A 6,000-nucleotide genomic window follows, 5' to 3' on the forward strand; every position below is an offset into this window, starting at 1 on the left:
TATAGCCAGATTCTGAGCTGGGATGGGGCAGTGAGATAAATAACGGTGATGGATCAAGCCCTGATCTTTGGACTGGGTAAGAGTGGTCTGCTCAATTCAGACACTCTGTTCATCACCACCCCCTTTTGTAAATCGATTTTGGCCACTATAGGTGTGGCAGGGTATACTCAGACATGAGTCCCTTTCTCACTGCTCCATCAGGATTCAAGCAAGCCGGGCCGAAGAGGCTGAAATGCCAGAAACCGGTCCCCGGTAGCTTGTCTCCTTTCTGGTAAAGAATTGGCTTGGTAGTTTAGTCTGCCCTGTTCCCATGATGCACTGGGCCAGGGACAGACTGATTTGCATATAGCCAGATTCTGAGCTGGGATGGGGCAGTGAGATAAATAACGGTGATTGATCAAGCCCTGATCTTTGGACTGGGTAAGAGTGGTCTGCTCAATTCAGACACTCTGTTCATCACCACCCCCTTTTGTAAATCGATTTTGGCCACTATAGGTGTGGCAGGGTATACTCAGACATGAGTCCCTTTCTCACTGCTCCATCAGGATTCAAGCAAGCCGGGCCGAAGAGGCTGAAATGCCAGAAACCGGTCCCCGGTAGCTTGTCTCCTTTCTGGTAAAGAATTGGCTTGGTAGTTTAGTCTGCCCTGTTCCCATGATGCACTGGGCCAGGGACAGACTGATTTGCATATAGCCAGATTCTGAGCTGGGATGGGGCAGTGAGATAAATAACGGTGATGGATCAAGCCCTGATCTTTGGACTGGGTAAGAGTGGTCTGCTCAATTCAGACACTCTGTTCATCACCACCCCCTTTTGTAAATCGTTATCTTTTTTAAGCCAAAACTCTGTAGAAATTGAAATGACGGATGTACGTTGAAATCTCTCGAAGTGAAAAGCACGCCAGGGCTCACATATGAGAAATGTACCTAGTTTGCAGCCCACATGCTGCACAGCCTGTATTGTATTGCACACGTACGGCAGTGGAACTTAATGATGAATCCCTTAGCTTTAATTCTTTGTAATAGGTTCATTCTGTGCTAAATGCAGTCCTTTTTCCCCAGCATCCCCCGTACCTGCCATGGGCTGCAATCTAAGGAATAGCCCCGGGAGCCAGAGCTCTAGCTACGCCATCACAGGTTATGGTAAGGTCTTCTTTTGACGAGGCACACCAATGTCTCTGGAGTATGTTCTGTCTCTGAAGTTACCCATTGCTCCAGAATCCAACAAGGCTGGCACCTGTATCTGGATACCCTCTTCCAACCAAAGAGTCACAAACACATTTAGAAGAGGAACCGAATGCTGTATAGTGTTCTCTATTACGGGAGAGACCATGTTGTCTTTCACCCCGAGCTAGGGATCTCTTGCTAACTCAGGTACTCTAGTTTTCTGACTCCTCACTTCTGTTTACTTGTTTCTGCACTATAATCTGTGTCTTGGACTGGGGTTGTTTTCTGGAGGCTGAGTTCTAGGCTTACAGACTTTGATAAAGTGTCCTCCTTTTCTGCAATATAAGCAGATCATTTGTTTGCATCTTTTTTCTCGTTCCTCCACAGTAAGAGGTCCACATATGCCATTTATCTGCATAGGTTCCACCCCTTCTTGGTGTCTTGCTGCTTCTACAGAAACGGGCCTAGCACAAGGATTGAAGTACCTAGGATCGCCACAGATCTTATCACTCTATCTTTCCTGCAACCAATGATCGAGTTGTGCCATGAATTCAATCAACTCCTCACATGTATGCTTTAAATGGATCATTTGTGCAATGACGTCTTTCAACTCCACTCGTAGTCCTTGATAGAATAGAGTGGTTCTCTTTTCTTGTGGCCAATCTGTTTCAACTAATAGGGGATTGAACGTGGTGACTTAAGTCAGGAGGTCCTGCGATCTCTGTTTTAGGTTGATTAGTTCATGATCAGAGGTGAGAAGATGCGATTTCTTATCAAACAGCGTATGCCTCTCCATGCAGAAATCAGTCGAACTATACAGTATGGGGTCATCTCTTTCTATCAAAGAAATTGACTAGCTTGCTGCATTCACACATAGAGAGGACATGATGAAAGCAGCCTTAAACTGGTCATCATGAAATATTGTGGGTTTACATAAAAATGCAGCCGACACTGACTGAGAAACATTCCAAACTTTTTTGGATCTCCATAAAAGCATTCTGGTGCAGCCAAAGGTATTTGCAGGGACTGAGTAATCTGAATAGCTGCCGGGCCAGGGAGAGTGTAGGGCAGCAAAATAGCCAGATCCAGGTGCTCTCCCTCCTAGCAAGACCAGTATTGAGTGTCCTATAGGGGCGCCTAAAGTTTGTGTCTGTGATGGTGGTGCAACTTCCAATCTCTAATGTAAGACCCACCCCCATATTCCGGTTTGCCCTCTCTGGTTAAACTCGCCACCTCTCTCCTTATAGAACCGATCCATAATTCTTGGATCTCTGCTTGAAAAGCATTGGCCTCCATCGGCATGGCAGACATGGATTCTAGCACAGAGGTAAGGACCATGTTGGTATTCATCGCCCCCCGGGCTGGATATGCTACTGGGGCTTGTCAATACTTCAAGTTCTGACAAGTTAGCAGAGTATACCAGTCACTAACCTTCAGGAACAGATCCAGCGGGGGCCATAATAGCTTCAAAACTCCGCCCTGCGCTCAGCTACATAGAGTATTACTATCGACTGCCCTGCAAGGATGCACTGAGGGGAAAAGGGAAAGGGATAAAATAACAAAATGGCAATAGTCTGCCACCTCAAGGCTTCCTATATCTTGTCTCTCGAGTATGAGAAATCCTTTTTTCTCACTGAGCTGTATACAGTGTGTGGTACACTGTAGGTGAGAAGAAACAACAAGAAGGAATTGCTATAGACACCAGCCTTACTGTCACACAAGCAATATATGTCATCAGTCTACCCCCTCTATTGTAATCATAGGCATTCCACACCGGGAAGGGTTGTAGTATCAAACTGCATCAACATTGTACTCATTCAAAGTTCATGAGAAAAATGCTCTTGATAGTATAAATCGCCCCAAGCTGACAAATGTAAAGTCAATGCCAACAACGAGTTGAGAAAGCAAATAAGGCTGGTACTTATCTCTCCTGGTAAGCAAGAAGACTCCTTGAAGAAATGTTCTCAGATAGTGAAATATGAAAGGCAGGCTTCACAGGGTTCATGTTTGGTGTTTTTTTGACTCTTTGATAAGCTTTGTATCGAAAAAGCTCCACAGGGTAAAAGATGCCCTCCCTATATTGGTTTTACTTAGTGACTGATTTGTTGGCCCAGATAGCTAGCATTCGATCCTGAACGTGTCATAGAAAGTGCTCCGTGTTGTGCCTAGGAAATCCTTCTGGGAGGAGCGTTCGGTCCTGAAAGCGTCTGGAAAAGGATTCCATGCTGGGCACAGAAATGCTTCCGTAGAAAGCGCTCAGTTCTGAATGCGTTGTGAAGAATGCTCTGTGAAGTGCTGAAAGGAAGATGTGCCAAGGAGTGTTAGGGACCCTGTGCCAGACACAGGAATGCTGCCTTAGCAAGCGTTCAGTTCTGAACATGGCGTGAAGGGTACTCCATGACGTGCTGAAAGGCAGTTGCGGCGAGGAGAGTTCCGTCCTCAATGCGCTGGAAAGTCAATCAATCATGGACATTTATATAGCGCACTACTTACCCGGAGGGTCTCAAGGCGCTTGGGGGGGGGGGGGGTGCTGCTACTGCTCGAACAGCCAGGTCTTGAGCTTCTTCCTGAAGGAGAGGTGGTCTTGGGTCAGGCGCAGGTCGGTCGGGAGGGAGTTCCAGGTCTTGGCGGCCAGGTGGGAGAAGGACCTTCCTCCTGTTGTCGATCTTCGGATGCGGGGGACGGCGGCGAGGGCGTGACTGGCTGATCGGAGGTGGCGTTTGGGAGCGTAGAAGTTGATGCGGTTGTTGAGGTAGCTCGGGCCTTGGTCGTGTAGGGCTTTGTGTGCGTGGGTGAGGAGACGGAAGGTGATTCTCTTGTTGACGGGGAGCCAGTGCAGGTCTCTCAGATGTCCGGAGATGTGGCTGCGTCGGGGGGTGTCGAGGATGAGTCTGGCTGAGGCGTTCTGGATCCGCTGGAGTCTCTTCTGGAGCTTGGCGGTTTTTCCGGCGTAGAGGGCGCTGCCGTAGTCCAGTCGGCTGGTGACGAGGGCCTGGGTGACCGTCTTCCTGGTCTCGGTGGGGATCCACCGGAAGATCTTTCGTAGCATGCGCAGGATGTTGAAGCATGACGAGGAGACGGCGTTGACTTGTCTGGTCATGGAGAGGGAGGAGTCCAGGATGAAGCCCAGGTTGCGTGCGTGGTCTGTCGGTGTGGGTGCGGTGCCCAGGGCGGGGGGCCACCAGGAGTCGTCCCAGGCGGAGGGCGTGGAGCCCAGGATGAGGACTTCCGTCTTGTCTGAGTTCAGTTTCAGGCGGCTGGTCGTCATCCATTCGGCTACATCTTTCATCCCTTCGTGAAGGTTGGCTCTGGAAGTGGCGGGGTCGTTGGTCAGTGAGAGGATCAGCTGGGTGTCATCGGCGTAGGAGATGATGTTCAGGTTGTGTTGGCGTGCGATGGCCGCGAGGGGGCTCATGTAGACGTTGAAGAGGGTGGGGCTCAGTGAGGATCCTTGAGGGACGCCGCAGCTGACTTCGGTGGCCTCTGACTTGTACGGTGGTAGGCGGACTCTCTGTGTTCTTCCGTCGAGGAAGGAGACGATCCATTCCAGTGCCTTCTCCTGAATTCCGACGTTGCTGAGGCGCTGCACAAGGGTGCGGTGGCAGACAGTGTCGAATGCCGCGGAGAGGTCTAGGAGGATGAGGGCCGCTGTTTCTCCGTTGTCCATCAGGGCTCGGATGTCATCGGTGGCCGCGATCAGGGCGGTCTCGGTGCTGTGGTTGGCTCGGAAGCCAGACTGTGAGGAGTCGAGGGATCCATTCGTCTCGAGGAAGGCGGCCAGCTGTTTGTTGACGGTCTTCTCGATGACTTTGGCTGGAAACGGGAGGAGCGAGATGGGGCGGTAGTTCTTGAGTTCGGTGGGGTCCGCTGTTGGTTTCTTAAGTAGAGCGCTGAGTTCGGCGTGCTTCCAGCTCTCCGGGAAGGTGGCGGTGTCGAAGGAGGTGTTGATGATGTCCCGCAGGTGGGGTGCGATGACAGCGTCGGCCTTGTTGAAGACGTGGTGAGGGCAGGGGTCGGTCGGAGATCCGGAGTGGATGGAGTTCATGATGCGGACGGTGTCACCGGTGCTGATCTGAGTCCAGACGCGGAGGGTGGTGGTGGGTGGCGTTGCCGCGGTCGTTGTGTGCGATGGTTGGCTGCTGAAGCTGTTGTGTATGTCCGCGATCTTGTTGTGGAAGTAGGAGGCGAGGGAGTTGCAGAGGTCTTGCGCTGGGGTGATGTCGTTGTTTCCGGCGTTGGGGTTGGAGAGCTCTTTCACGATGTTGAAGAGTTCCTTGCAGTTGTGTGCGTTGTTGTCCAGGCGGTCCTTGAATGCAGTTCTCTTGGTGGCGCGAATCAGTTGGTGGTGCTTCCGGGTGGCAAGCTTGAGGGTGGTCATGTTGTCCGGTGTAGGTTCCCTTCTCCAGACTTTCACGAGGGCTCTGCAGTTCTTCTTGGAGCTCTTGAGTTCGTCGGTGAACCATGGGGCTTTCTTGCTGCCGGGTCTGCTGGGCGGGGTCCTCAGAGGGGCGAGTTCGTCCGCGCAGTTGCTGATCCACTTCGTGAGGTTGTCGGTGGCCTGGCTGGGGTTCGCTAAGCTGGCGGGAGGGTGCTGACTCAGGGAAGCGGCGAGCTGGTCGGCTGTGATCTTGTTCCAGCTTCTTCGGGCAACCTGTTGCTGGTGGTGGTGGGTCGTCGTTCTTCTGAAGGTGAAGTGGACGCAGCTGTGGTCCGTCCAGTGGAGTCCTGTGGCGTGGCTGAAGGCGATGTCTTTGCTGGATGAGAAGACGGCGTCGAGTGTGTGTCCGGCGAGGTGGGTGGGGGTGGTCACCAGTTGCTTGAGTCCCAGGTTTGC

This window comes from Lissotriton vulgaris, chromosome 2_1, assembly GCF_964263255.1.
Source record: "Lissotriton vulgaris chromosome 2_1, aLisVul1.2, whole genome shotgun sequence".
In the NCBI taxonomy this organism is placed as follows: domain Eukaryota; kingdom Metazoa; phylum Chordata; class Amphibia; order Caudata; family Salamandridae; genus Lissotriton; species Lissotriton vulgaris.